The 16,173-nt window shown below is 37.8% G+C and overlaps 1 long non-coding RNA gene across 4 annotated transcripts in view; it reads left to right on the top strand.

Annotated features, from left to right (window-relative positions):
• The first annotated feature begins 3,426 nt into the window (after nucleotides 1-3,426).
• The window catches only part of LOC109901546 (uncharacterized), a 50,826-nt gene continuing 38,079 nt past the window's right edge, over nucleotides 3,427-16,173 (top strand). Inside the window, exons 1-2 of one of the 4 annotated variants that reach the window (XR_002256753.2) lie at nucleotides 9,507-10,644; nucleotides 12,029-12,069. This is a non-coding gene — a long non-coding RNA (uncharacterized LOC109901546). Of the gene's footprint in view, nucleotides 3,608-9,266; nucleotides 10,645-12,028; nucleotides 12,070-16,173 lie in introns of those variants that run through there. The other 3 variants (XR_004202390.1, XR_002256752.2, XR_002256754.2) reach the window with 3 other exon arrangements.

Below are 16,173 nucleotides of genomic sequence, written 5' to 3'. Positions count from 1 at the left end.
GTAGCCTGTTTCAGACAAACCTTAATTCATTTCATTTATGTTTTTATTTTATTTTATATAGAAATATAGTGGTATAGAATGCGTGATTTGATCAGATGTTACAGATTTTAAAGATAATGTCTGAGCCTGAGCTTGTCTAGCTAAGCCACTGCTGGGGGAATAGTTTGGCAACAAGGACGTTTGTACGTGCCTCTAACCTTCCGCAGTGTGGTTTGCTTGATCGGCTGATAAAGCATGGCCCACCACACACACACACACACACACGCACACACACACACAGGTCCAGGCCATGCATAGAAATGACAGATCATCCTCTATAAAGCAGTCTCCTGTATTCCTCCACTGGAGCATACAGAGCAGAACCTCTCAGATCTTTTGCTAAAGAGCCATTCATTGCATTCAAATCTGAGTTTAGCATGTGTGTCCACTTGTTTGTGAGGATCTTTTAAAAAGCTGATACAATTTCCACTTTTTGCTAATTGGCAGCACCCGTCTTGCTGAATTTGTGTGGGATGTTTTGCCCACAGAGCTTGTGCACAAGAGCATGTGATTTCTATCAGAATGGTGAACGACAACAAAAGAAGCATTGTGGAAGATGGTAACATCTCGCTTAAGCAAGTATGCACCAACGGGCCTACGTCTTTGCCTGTAAATCAAGACGAAAGGGCTACCCAGTGAAAATGCAAACAATTTCCTCTTGAAAATGTGGTGCAAAATTGCATGTGACAGTTGACTGTAGTGTTGTACAATCAGTGGAGAAAGTGGGTATCTGGTCTACAGACCTGTACACGTGTGCTGCTGTATAAAGAACTGCATTGTCCATACTGTGTAAGTAAAATCTTAATCTGCAATGTAGGCCTATGTGTTTCAAAGATTTGAGAAGGAGGTTGATGTGTCTTTGAATTGTGTCCCAATGTCTTCTATGGTTGGATGTTGAACATCTTTCTAATAGACACATTTCAGTATGCAAGAAAAATGGCACCTTGAAAAACACCTTCACTATCATCTTTGATACAAATTGTAACTCCTCAGACATATTAACCATCTCTGTCCAGACATTACTGGGAAATGGGCACAAATTGAATGCTAATATTCTGGGGGCCACAAGTGTCTCCCTCCTGCATCACTCAGGGGCCGCTCTGCTCTCACACCACTTCCCTGTCTCCGTCGCAGGGTGCTGCTGTGAATACAGTGGGCTTGTGGGCTGGCGGGAAAGAGGCCTTCTCATTGGCCCGTCTTTGTTTGCTGCATGCATGTTATTCATGCTTTATTTGAATACATGCAAATGTGGCAGCGGTGGCCCTGTCAGTGGACCCTCCCACCTCCAGCACCTTTCTCTCCACTCACAGGCTGCCTCATCCACTCTGCATGTGCATGGCGCAGGGATAGCTATGGAAACTGAGGAGACTGGGACTGATTTGTCAGAGGTATTTAAAAGAGGTGTGAGATTCATGACTATGACATTTCAGACACTGCCATATCTCAGGGGGGAGTCTTGGGCAGGGAGGGAGGGAGGGAGGGACAGGGAGTAGGCTACAATGCAGAAAAAGTAGAGACACTGCGCACAGTGCACAGCCCATCCCTATAACATTCATCGTCTATACTGTACTGAATTGAACAGAATCAAAATGCTCTGAGGTGCCAGATATGGTGGTGCCACAATATATGGCTTTTCAAAGAGGATTGATTAACTAGTTGGCATCTGACTAGCACAGCGAGGGTGACATGTGGCAAGCAGCACATGAAAGTGTTTGCCTCCAAATCAAGCCTGTCCTATCATATCACACTTTAACAGATCATAGATTCTCTCTTTCCTGTTGGTGCCTTCTTCACTCATTGGCAGACTGGTGTCTTCAGTCATTTAGTCAATAGCAAAATACAAATGTATAATTCTGCTCAACATGCAATTGAAGAGAGGAAGTCAAGCTACAGTCTCAGTTATGATAGCATTTTGTGTCTAACTGATGTGGGCCACCTTCAGTCTAACTAGGCCTAATAACATTGGAATGTATTGACATTTCTGCATGTTCAGGCAATTATTCATATTCAAATGGAGGTATATAGCTTTGGTCATCCTGGATGGCCATCCATCCACTTCATTTGATTCAGACTGGTTGGAAGAAAGGGATAGCATCAGCGCTGTGTACATGTGAGTGTTATCCTGCTCTTTCTCCCTTCTTTATTACACAACAACGAGGTCCAAAGGGCCACATCTGCAATAGGATGCAAGTATTTCATAATCCCGAACAGTGAGAAATTAAATTAAACCATCAAATGACCACGTATATTCACATTCACATCTTCCCATAGTGTTCCTGATTAGGGATTTAGGCTACATAAATGCAGCTAATTCGGCTGAACCAAGCCAAATTGGATTGGCATGACTCTGAGGCACGTTTGCTATAGCTTGTCCTCATACTGATTCAGGATTTTGACTACATGAATGAGTGCACATGTACACGCATAATTACTTAAATGTACAGCGGTAATTATGTTGTGCTGAGTGCTTCTCGGTGTTCATCGCATCTGGCAGGTAATCTTTTGTAGCGCACGCGTGTTTGTGTTTGTGTGTGTCTCAACATGGACGGCTGTGTTCTGAGTAATTGGAACTACTGTACATAGGACTATGATATTTTATCAGGAGATACATTTATATACATAGTTTTTAAAATAGTTTTAACTAAATGACCATTTAGACATTATTCGTTTTTTAAAAGTTATTTGTTTAAATGTTATTTCCAAGCCATTTTCTGTCCGGGTATATATCCTAAATCTTCTTGTGCTTCATACATCTCTGATACTCTTCTCTACTGTTACCCTACCGTTCCCTTTACTGACCATATTATATGCCTACTGTATGTTGAGACAGGGAAACTAAATGGGAATTTTAGAGGTACCATATGGTGGTTGTGTTACTGTACCTCGACAAAACATGAAATGGAGCTGGATTGGCCAGATGTATGAACTTTGAATGATGTGATGAGATGAGATGAGATGAGATGAGAATAAATAATACATTGAGAAAGTGAAGCAGTTCAATTTAATTGCAATTCCTAACACTTACCTACTCTATATATTTGCGACATGTTACCAGAATGTAGGCCTCCCTCTGAATTCAAATGTTCACTGAGCCAAATCTGTTCAATGTCATGTTTAAGCTATTTCATTGACTTTATGGTTTTAAATCTGGCTATTGATTATTTTCGAGATACCTTGATTTCATCTTCATATTCCACAAGGGGGGTAGGTAATTATAGCAAAATGGCTGGCTCTACCAAAATGCCTAAATGGTAAAGAAACATTTTGAGGACTACCTCCCCCAACGAATTTTGCACATAGGCTATGTTCCTATACACATACGTGTTTTGAATGATAATTGTCTGCACAAGTCTCTGCGCTTGAACTTGACCGTCGGAATTGCATGGGAAAGGAGAGGCGAATTTGGCCCTTGCTCCCTTCCTTTATGCTGCGCGAGTTGTTCTCATTAGCATAAAATTCATCCCGCTTGTAATTAAAGAGGGGAGGCAGATAGAACCCAGTCTTTTTTCTCATGGCAGGGAACGAATAAGCATCTCCCTCTCTGCAAGAACTCTCCAGGACGCACACTGTAAGTTTATCAACTGTATTATTTTTCTTGCTGATTTAGGCCTCAAAGCAGGCTACTTTACAACCTTCATTTCACAGAATTGTTTTTGTATTATTCATTATGCATCGACTACCATCTGTGGATTATTGCTTATAATTTCAGAGTAAACATTTTGCAATTTAACAATGTACGCTACATGAACTACATTCCATGGGTATAATGTTGAGTCGTGCGTAATGCTACTAGCTAGATAATGTAATTATTCTGAATGTACATTTCCTTCACACATGTTATGTTATGCATATAAAAGGAATGACATATTTGATATGTATCATTGCTGTGGGGAGACAAACGTAGAGGTTCTACCTTACCTTAATCTTATCAAGTTAAGATTATTAGCCTATTTCCATTTGTTATCATTCACATGGAATTCTTGTGAAATGATAGGCCAGCTCAAGTTCAGAGCTGCGCAAGTTGAGGCTGTTTATTACATTACACGTATTTATTGATGTGTCATGGATATATTCGCGTTGACATATGCCATGTATTTTCATCTCATGATTTCTTGTTTCTGATGTCAGAATTGTGTAGACAGAATCCAGAATTTGCCCAAAGTGAATGTGCTTGCTCCCGTATCAAACTTGCCTCTAGACCTCCCTCCATTGATGATGTTGATTATATATTTATTGATGATACAGGTGGGCGTTATCCCTCCGAGAGCCTCTGCGTTAAGTCAATTGGAAATGTCTGCTGATAGTATAATGTACATTGCAGGTCACAGGGCATGGCGTCGGTGCAATAACTGCTACCCTGACTCACTTGTGTTGCTGGCATAATGAGTGTTGATGTTAGATTTGGCTCAGGTTCTCCTTACTCAACTGTTTAGGTGAAGGGTGGTGGTAGCTGCATCAGGGTAGAGAAGGGTGAATAGTAAAGGTTACTAGACCTAGACCCTGGCAGTAGTAGTCATGGGTGCTATCTATGCAGGTTTTGTTTTCTGGTTTATAGGACGTTGCATAACAATGAATATGGTGTAAATCAAACTTAGCTACATCTCATATGTGTATGAATCTTAAGTGGATTGAAGGGGCACGTGCTGTTCCCTCTGCATGCCATGCTCTGTAGATTGTTTGACTGATGTTACACTCTTCAACTCTGGCATTTCTCTGGGAGTACCTTCCAAATTTCTTCTCCCTGAATAGCATGCAGGGATATTTTCAGTTGATAATGGCTGATTCTATAGGTCATGCATTTGTGAGCATAGCTATGAGGCGGTTTCCTAGACTCATTTCACCCAGCAGTTAATCTTTTGATAATATTCTGAAGCTAATTTAGATTTTAAACTGAGCCCTGTCATCAAAATAGCTCTTTATAGGCTATAGGCAGTTAGTACTAATTGGTGTAGGGTTAGCGGGCTAGGGTGCCCTCAAATATTTGGTCTCTCTTTGACTTGATGCATGACCCATGAGACTCCTTAATGCCCTGATGTGAGGTCAAGCCCTTTGAAGTATGGCTATTGTAATTCTCAAAAGTGAGACCCTTGATTTGGTCACTTGTAAACCATTGAACCTGACTCTAGCGATTCAGTGGTGTTATGCGGTTATATCTGGTAGTGTACATAAAAAAAACGTGATTTATGGATTATGTTACATGCAGAATATTATGGCAATTTTGTAATTCTGTGTCTATAATTAAGTAATTCTGTGTCTATTGATTTGAGGGTTGATTTGAAATTCTGTCTATCAATGACTGATCAACTCACCGCTGAGAGGGGATTGATAGACACAAATGTATGGGACTAATCGTTGTGCATGCTTTTGCATAATTTAAAATGGGATGTTTGTGTTTGTATAACTCACTGTGTCAGGTTGGACGATATTGCCTTCGATTCTACTATTATGCATTCAATTATTACATTTACATATAGCAGTTTATATGCTCAAATTATAAGATAATTAAAACATGCATATATGATGGAAGGAAATTATATGATAATAGTAATTTATAGTCTAATACTGCAGTGTGGCAGTTAAATTATGTTTGTCGTTCTCTTTCTCCTCATCAGAGGGAGACAAGATAAAATCATTGTTTATTAAATTCAACTCCAAGTAGCCCTTTCCTGCAGTCAAATGACCTAGTGGCCTAATGGGTGGAACGTTATTCATATTTTTCATAATTTCATAAATATCAACCTTAAAAAATAAAATAAAAATCCATTGTTTCTATGCCAAACGGTTTTGTTATATTTCAGTCTTCTGTAATATATATAAAGTCTAATATTGGGATGCAAACTTAAAATTGAATACATTTCAACTCTATATCTGACATGGTACAGGTGTCTTCCTTTTTTAAAAGCCCATAGCCATGTGTGTGAGGTGTATACTTTTGTTTCAAAGTAGATTTGTTTAAGACTACCGAGAAACACTGTGCATGACCCTGAATTAACCCACTGCAAATTAATTAAAGGACTCTCTGTCATAATAATATGCTGAAATACACCTAGTGTACATTTGGGATATTTATAGCAAACCATATACAGACCATTCATGTGCAGTGGGTTAAGGTACACCAGAGGTATTCCACCAATAGAATCATCCAACAGAAATCCAGTTACTCCAAAGGAATTGCTGCAGTTGCAGATATATTACAGATATATTACAGATATATTACAGATATATGAGTTTAATACTGTACAATACGTCATATATTTCAAAACTCCAAACGGTCATGAAGTAACTTTTCCTGTGAGATTATATGTCTCATTGATAGATTATTGATAGATTATTGATAGTTCAGATAATTATAAATATATTATATTAGATTGATCATATACTCCTGTATGTTTCACTTAATTGGAAAACATGAGAGTGTTCTTTGATAAATAGAAATGCAATTACTGGATAAGGTGTTCCACACAGATCACATTTAAAACGGAGTCTCACTCTAAATGCACCTTTAATTTGAATGGCAATAGTGAACCTGTTTTTTTCTGTAGTTGGGCAGCACGTGTCTAATGTATGTGGCTCTCATAGGTTTTACCACACCCTTTTTCAGCGAAAAGTAATATTGCTCTGCTCTTATGCCCAGGTTGAAACATGAAAACAACAACGCTTTATAAGCATATTAATAATAAACCCCTCAGATTTTAAATATATGTTAGCATAAAATTGATAATATAGTTCAAATTATTCTTCACTATGTTAAATAAAAGTCAATGCAGAATCATATAGTTAATGTTAGGCAACCACAATTTCCAATTTCCAAGATTGACATTAAATTATCGGTTGTTAGCTTTGTTTGATTCACTTTCGATAAATGCATAGATCTCGTCACCAACTGTCTTGATAGAATTTGATTGTGGTCGGGTCCAGTAGGCTACAGATTTTTCAGGCGTTGTGATCTTCTAGCTGTATATGTTCTTATGGGGATTTTTCAATAACACAGCATGACTCGAGATTTATTTTCTTTATATTTAAAATACCGAGGATAATCAAATGACGTTTGAATTGTTCTCTTGGGTTATTAACATCATGTCACCTGGAGTCTTCTTCCAGCATAGTATTTTATGTCATCCACATTATTATTTAAGAAAACGTTTAATTGAGTGCAATTAAATACATTACCAAATGTGATTAGGTCTATATCTCATAAAAATATTCAAAATGATGTGTCTCGTCTGTTTATAGACGGCTACAAATATACTACTAATTGCTACGACTAATAATGATACTTTCCTTACAATGTAATGAAAGTGTGACCAATAGCCATTTCATTTTGTATAATAGGTTATTCATAAATATTAATCAGATTTCGTGCATTCCATGGACTAGTACTTTCGTCCGATGGGCGTCGCTGTTTCTGCAGTTGCTTCAGTCCTTGCTTGAATCCTTTATCTTGGGGTGGTTTAGGATTTAAACAAAATTGCCAGTTTCGAGATAGTCTACTCAGATACATGATGAAATTCGTGAGTCTCAAAAACGGTCATGTAGGCTTATTTTATAGGATTGTATTCACACTCCTTTAACAATGTCTAGTAGTCAATAGGAGCCATTAACGCCAAAAAAGCTGCCTTTGCAAGGCATATATAGGCTTATAACTGATTTTTACAGTGAGATAAATTAAGTCTGCTACCACGCGATGCCATGAATTAGGTGAAATGCCTCATTTTCAGTTTGTATAAATTTACAGTTCAAATCAGGTTTATACTAAATATTACACCTATTCAATAAAAATACGTAGTTAAAATTATAATAGTAATAATAGATCCTAATATGTTTGATATGTAGGCTATTTAGGTTATTTCAAGCGTTGCGGTTGTGTGAAGTGTAGGCTGTCTGGCATTCCTGACCAACAAAAAAACGAGTTATTCATTATCTTTCATGGATAAACTATAGATTACATGAATGAGTTCCATTTACCTCCAAGTTATAGCTTGCTGATATTTAGCTAAATTAATCTGTGGATTTACGTCTGTTAATAAAAGTATCCTATATTCTTTGTCCAATTGGTTCCTTGTATACACTGAGAACCGTTACAAAATGTAGAGGCCCAAGTTAGGGGCCAGCTCATTCAAACGAGTTCTGCTGCCCTTGACATTGATCGTTAAAGATTATGGTTATTATCAAAATCAAATTGTTTCTCAAAGGGACATTGAGTTGCAGCAAAGATGTACGTTTTTACTTCAGATTTAATCGAAAGATGTAGGCTATGACATTATTATTATTATACTTTTACCACTTTTCTTTGCGTCGTTAAAACTATATCTGGTCAGATGAGCTGCGAAAAAGACTGTAAAGACAGTCAATCAAACGAAACGCTTTGATATTCATTTTTATATTATCTAAATAAATTCATGCTAAACATAGGCAATGCTAAACTACTCTCGTGCAGGTGTCTATAGGCCTATTCCGTAATTCATTTAACCAGAAGCTTTTTTGTCTGATGCCTTCAAAACTTGCAAAGGTTGTCATTTGTTATTACCATGGCCTAATTGATCAATGTGATGCCTATTATATTCAGATATTCAACAGACATAAATTAAGAGAAATTTCAGAACCACAATAGGATGTAGTCTTCGTACAACAATTTAAATCATGATCAAATATGAGGAGAACCCAAACAAATATGTTGAGGAAAGCTGATCAACTTGTTGCACACACACACACACACACACACACACACACACACACACACACACACACACACACACACACACACACACACACACACACACACACACACACACACACACACACACACACACACACACACACACAACTGAAAAAAGAACATGCTACATGTGTATAAGCCTATCATAGTTTGTAGTGTAAATAAATGTAGGGGCACATTAAGTGAAACAGATATCTCCCTCTCAAAATGTTTTACATTTGCAGTTTAGCAGACGCTCTGATCCAGAGCGACTTACAGTAGTGAGTTACATACATCTTCATGTGTTTTCGTACTGGTCCCCCGTGGGAATCGAACCCACAATCTAGACGTTGCAAGTGCCATGCTCTTCCAACTAAGACACGTTATTTGCCAAAATATCAACCATAGCTATACACTAAAATGCACAAAACGTTGTTTTTGCTAATAACCTACTGAAACCTCTCACGATACCATTGAATCGTCTAAGGAGGGTAACGATCCCGGTTCCTGACGTAAGCACGTATTCACTCACGTAGTGAAATACGAGGCGCTTGGACTTGCACGTATCTTTCAACTCAACGCGGAATCCACCTGCAATCAGGCTATCCGTCGTGTTTTCGAATGAAGTACCTGCTCATTTGTTACAAGCGTTAACTCTGTGGTCGCATGAGAAAACACTATTCAACAGCACACGGTTGTGCGCGGTCTGAGGATGGAGACGTAGCCACCGAGACCCACGTAAGGCAACGTGACCCAGAACCTATACAGAACCCAGAGGAAATCATCCTTTCTCATAGTGGTCCTCGACAAGAGGAGGCTGTAGTCAGTGCTTCGCTCATTTGCTCGGCTGAAACGGTGTCTTATCCACCTCTAATAATTGCGCATGCATGTTCCTTGTTATTTCTGAACGGGACTAAAGGCTTGGCGCGTATTCACTCTCTCGCGTTTTGACTCAGTGACTAGGCAAGCAGTTGACGCAAGTGTTACTTCAAGCAACAAGGCGCAGCACGGGGACCCGTGGTTGCAGTGACGGGTCCCTCTCCGCTGATGCGATGGTGCCGAAATGTAGGCCAGCAATTTTTAGAACTGTGCCATCCAGCCTTTCTGCGAGGATTGCAAGAGAGTCGGCTTAAAATAATGTGGAGTTGGATGATGGAGTTGTAATTGTAGCCAATGTTAAGTGGAAAAAAAGGAAACATTTGATGGGTAAAAGTTAAGATTCACTTGGAGATGTAGCTGGCTGGCATTTGGGTGTATTGCGTCTTGGCGAGTGATGGGAAAAGGCATTCAAGCGTTCTATTTCTCTGCTCATGGATCTAAGTCGTGTTGGATCCCTTCTATAGATCTATCTACTTCTGCCTCCACACTAGCCTACATATATCTCTGTCTCTTGTCTAGCGAGTGATTCAGAAAAAGATTATGGGCGTAACTAAAAAGGGTAAAGGAGAATTCACACAGATTTGGAACAATAGACATCAATTCACAATGGACAATGAATAGAGGAGCAGAACTGTTTGGGTTTCTGGACACGTCCACGCCAGGCGGGCTCGTGACGAGGCCAACGACATGTGGTGCGGGACTGACTGGCAGTCTGGACACTTGCACAAATTAGAGAGTCGTTTGGCCAGTTTTCTTGTCTCAGGCCACTCAAGCAAAAGTAGACTAATGCCAGTGTTTGTAGTAAACTGCTCCGGATTGGATTGACTCAGTACATACATTTGGTCTCTTTCAAAGTGTATCTATGCAAGATAGCTCCGGGTTTATTTCTCGCTGGCTCAGTTCAAACTCGTATAGCTGTAGCAAACTCTACACTGCTACTGCAGAACTCGAGTTTTTCTATCATCAAAAATTCTATAGCCTAACTGAAATTCAATGTGGACATCAGTAACGCCTATTTTATTGGATTTACGGTATGTAAGTATGCATGACCATTATTATTATAGCAACGGGTGTCAAGCCTACTTGAGTTGGTTATAAGATCTTAAAAAATGTCAATTTTGGTGGTACTTTGGAATTGCTTAGGTAGGCCTACTGCTTTTTATTGTTTATTGTTTTATTGTTTTACTTATTACAAAAGTAGTCTATAATAATAATATTTGTCCTAATAGCGGAATAACAGCATTATAATCCACTTGCATTTATTGTTAGTTTTTTAAAATTATTTATTGAAGTGGTTTGAAATGATATAGCCTACACATTTTTACTTCCATTGAAAAGTAAGAAAACATTAGCAGTATGTCGGCGTTAATATGTCATGTCTTAACGGAATCGTCCATTGTGCAGTCCGCGGAGTAATGATGGGGTGAACCGAGTGGCCCCAGCGCTGGCGTTTAAAGCAAACAGTTGTGCGATTGTTAGGAGAGCCTGGGAAAATGTTCTGGGGTCTGGGAGGTGGAGTGTCTTGACGCCAGACCCTCTTGTTAAGAAGACTTCTGTGCTCCCAGACACCATTGTCATGCTAATGAGCGCCAGCACGTTGTTGAACTTGATGTTGACTTTCTTTGGGGCTACATTTTTCTCGGTCACTTGTTTGTGGGAAAATCTTCTCTGGAGCTACAGTGTGAAATTAATTAATCAGCCTTTGCAGCGGACAACAATAGAGCCAAGAGAATCTTGGCAACACACAAAATACTTGTATTATTTTAGATAAACTTTATTTTTCCACGCCTCAAGAGAACCGAGAAAAATACTATCTATAGATATTCTCGGTTTATATTTTTTTTATGACATTGTGACCAGTTGAAATAGAGTTCAGCTTACATTTTTTGTTAAGTGATGGTAGGCCTATATTATTTATCTTAGTCTAGCTGCCTGGACTTGTTTTTTTTCTGAACTTTATTGGTGTATCAAAAAGCTTAATTGCGTTATAAATGTGCAAAGGTTTTTGCAATTGAGTGGTAGCAGGTTTTGCGTGTGTGTGTACTCTCTCCTCTCCCCTCTCTCTCCCTTCACCCACTGGGTAAAGGGATGCATGTTACTGTCATTTTCATATCCAAAGCCCGAAAATATTTATAAGTAGACTAAGCATGTACAATGCTGCCAATTTTCCATCACAAAATAGTTGTGCTCTTGTCGTTTAAAATCAGCTGCTGAAATAGGCCTACCTATATGTCATCTTCGGTGCATTTTGGACTGTGCACCATCTGAATAGATTTAGTTCTGATATTAACAATGTTTTCTTGCATAAGTACACCTGTTTATGTGTAACATCAACTTTATATATATATATAGGAAAGTTAGGGAGGTATTTATATATATATAGTTGACATTATATTTTATGCATATATTCAACAGGCAACAGGTGCTGAAATCTGAGAAAGACTCATACAAGCAAGGTAAATTATTTCTATGCAATTTCTTTGCGGTAAATGTGTCCGTTTTAAACTAGTAGGCTAACATTGCTTTAGCTGTGATCTGTAGCGTTCATTCATTTCAGAAGAATAGAAGAAACATAAGTCATGTTGGATTTTCTGCACCTATGGTAAATGGCAATATTGGCATTAGCCATAGCTATACTTATGTTATTTTATCGATGTGGGGTGAAAGTTAAAGGGTGTGAATAATGTTAAGTAAATTGTTATTTTGTTCTCAATATAGGCTACCGTATGGCATAAAGTCAGTTGTAGGCCATACCTTTTGGTAGCCTATTCAGTTCATGTTAGGCTACAAATCCTTGTGAAGCAATGCGAGTATTGGTATATACAACTTTGCAAAGTCCCAATCTATCTCTAGACCTGTGTTATCATTGTATAAATTACAACGATGTATGGGGTGGATTTATACGATAGTGGACTATTCGTACATTCAAGTCAAAGCAGCTATCAGCAACAGCAGCCTACAAGTAACAGAGGCTGATTCGTTTGAGGGCCTATAGACGCTTTCATTCTAACGGCTGATTTGATAGTTTCTATAGTTAGCCCATCAAAGCCATATTATTATTTTATAACTACATTTTAATTATTGTTAGGAGTAGCCGGTTATTCGATGGTAAAAAGACATCGGAAATGGGATACTTTGCCATGACCAATGAGAAATATGAATAGTACACAATATTATAACTATTTACATTGTACATTTATAGATGTTATCATAACATTATTGATTTAACAATATGGTGTACTATTAATCATTGTAAAATGTATGCAACCTTTATCAACTTAGCCTAGGCTACTTCTATTATTTAGGCTTACTATGTGGAGACATTACACATTAGTCAAATAATAGTTCAAAGGTAAGGCACTGACGAAAATATTTTCCTCTATAAATGTACAGGCTACCAGAAACCTGCATCCAGCCATACAGTATAGGCTATGCCATGTGGACAGTGCACCTATCATGGAAGCCTATAAAACAGGACATGACGCAGGAAGGGGGCGTGCCTGGTCCTTTGATGGTCCATAATGAATTCACCTAAGGCTGAATTATGAGGTGGTTTTGCACCAAGGAAAGAGGAGGGCCTGGAAGTATTCAAAAACAGTACTTAAAAAAAATATACTGTTAACTGTGCACCAGATATAGGCCTACAGACCGTCACCTGTACAATGTTAGGAAGGTAAGACAAAAACAAAGATGAAATATGAATCTATTGTCATAATGCTAATTTATACTATATCTGACATTTACAGGTGCAAATGTTGCTTTATACTGGTTTAGAATGCCTAAATCAGGCCCCATGCATAAATGACCGTCTCAAAACATTTCAAGAAAATACATTTGTCAATTTCTCAGCTATGGTCTACCGAATCCCGGAGACGACTAGGTGAAAAATCTTCCGGTGTGCCCTTGAGCAAGGCACTTAACCCTATTTGCTCTTCATCTGCTAAATTATGTAAATGTAGTCTCCCATTGGCCATAAGTTCACCTATAATGTCAGGTATTGAGGTTTACATGTTACTCAAATTAAATATGATTGTTGTTGTAGAAAAGTAATTTATAGGCCTGTCATCACTGCTGAACATGCTTCGATCTACTTGCTTATGTCTTCAACAAAATCAAAGTCTTCAACGATCTCATCTATAGCTGGGTTGCCTTGTTTCTTTGGTTAATATTGTACATATATTGATTGCAGTCCCAGAACAGCAACACATCTACCCCTACACAAATCCAATTTAACCAGACCGCTAAATAATCATAGGCCAAGAGCGCGAGCTCTCATTGGCTAGCTCAGCACCTGTCAGTCATTTTAATCTGTGCGGTGGTAGATTAACAGAATAAATAGATGTCGTGAATATTCGCTTTGTATGAGGAGACGCGGTAAAGTCTAGGGCGGGCTGAGCCCAGCTCCTGTTAACGGGGAATTGGTCTTCTGATAAACTAGTGATAAGGGTTTATATGCTACTGTAGCCCGTAATGACCATGCACAAAATACAATATTTTTTTGTTTGACAGAAATCTCAGTACCAATTTCTACTGTAAATTATTAACCTTGTGTGTGGTGTTTTTTATAGGTAATAATGCAGTAACTTCAGTTAATTTCACACCATGCAGTACATGTAAAGGTCTTTTATATATTTATTGATGTTTTTGTGAATATTTAAATTATTAACTGTTATCTTGAAGTTCTCCATAGTAGCCTAGATTGCTAACTGTTTCCAATGGCTATCAAAAAACAGTAGGGCCTATTATGACGACTGGAGAAATATGCTATATTTTGACCTATGAGAAAATACTTTGGCTAATAACAAATCCTTGTGAAAAATCCAAGAATTTTACCCTAAATCATGTTAAAGGCTATTACTTGAAATGCCTATATGATAGGTTGACTCTAATGATCTTTTAACCTTCCAATTATGAAACGAAGATAAATGATTAAGTATGGATTGATGACAGTGGTTATATCCCTTGAAAGAAAACATTGTTATAACTTTGTCATAGACTGGTTTGGTCTGTTTCTGTAAAAATCAACTAGCCTAATAAGTTTATATTATAATAATCATAATATTGGCAAACCAAGTCATTTCTTCCATTGTTGGTGCCCCTATAATATTGAAATGATAGCTTTCTGAAAACAGTTCATTTGAACTACAAAGTAGCTTCAAAGCCTATATATTCGTAACAGCATATGAATCATTCTCACCCTTGTATAAAATATAATTCAAGTTTGGGTGTTATTGAAGGAGTAGCCAAGAAGGATACATTATAGATCATATACCTTTTCGAATGCGTGAACAACGAATCGAATTTTGGTTTGTTTAAGAGTAATGCATAAAGCTTTGTAACGAACTGTACGTGATGAAATTTCACACAACATTCACATTGTCATACTGTACTGTAGTTTTAGGCTATACATAACTAGGTACGGTCTGTGTTTTCATTACGGTCATGCATGAAACGGATTCGAGGTTTGAAATTCAATATAATGTGTAAGCCTAATATCAATAGTGGGTATTTGGCCTATAGGATGATGGGTAGCCTGAAAATATGAAAACCGATTGATACTTTTTAAATACGCGCTATTATTCACATGAATGAAACATGGTTGTAGGCCTACAGTAGAGTCAGACATGTGCCATGTATGAGAGACTCGTTATAATGCTTTGTAATTTTGATTCAGCGAAATGGTTCATTCCATTGTCTGGCCTCGGTTTTACATTTCGCATGTGGGAGATTCCATTTTCTCATGAAGAATAGGGGATGTCTCAGCAGAATCAAACATCGTCCATTGGTTGCCTGTAGCCTACTGTTTTAGTATTGCACTTTCACGTCATTGATACACCAATATTTATTTCATAACTTTAAGGTGTGTGTGTGTGTGTGTGTGTGTGTGTGTGTGTGTGTGTGTGTGTCTGTGTCTGTGTCTGTGTGTGTGTGTGGAGACTGTCATTTGTGTGTTGTAGATATTAACATCTAGTTATGTAGACGCTCAGTTAGGCCTACTATGAAATGATCCCTCACAAACGAAATGACAGACTTCTCAAAATGTATCCAGGTCTAATTGGTTTAGTTTATTCTTAGCCATGTCCTTAAATTGATGAGTTGAGGAATTCAGATAAAAACACTATTTCATATAACTAGCCTACCATTTTGACTGCAATGATAGGAATGATAGTATGAATACAGCTATTTCTTTTAACTGATTTAAGAGCAAACTGTATTTGAGGATTTATATAAAGCACATAATCATTAGGCTAAAAGAGCAGTAACTGGACTAGTGATTAGGTTATTATTCAAAAAGAGAATTTATGTTAATTTGGCACCAAATACTCCAAAGTTGGTAAAATTATGTTTCACATGATCAAATAATGATGATGAATGATTAAGAAATGATTAATCTTTCCAATCTTTATTACACTTATTAATCCATTGTTTTATCTGGTATATGTCTTCAACTCTGTAACATGATGCAATACAATGCACATTACATGCTTTCTGGTGAGCATAGCCTAACTCCAGCAACATATATATATATATGCTACTGATTTCGTATTCATATTCAACAA

Source organism: Oncorhynchus kisutch, linkage group LG13, assembly GCF_002021735.2.
Source record: "Oncorhynchus kisutch isolate 150728-3 linkage group LG13, Okis_V2, whole genome shotgun sequence".
NCBI classification, from domain to species: domain Eukaryota; kingdom Metazoa; phylum Chordata; class Actinopteri; order Salmoniformes; family Salmonidae; genus Oncorhynchus; species Oncorhynchus kisutch.
This window is presented reverse-complemented; position numbering and strand designations above follow the sequence as displayed.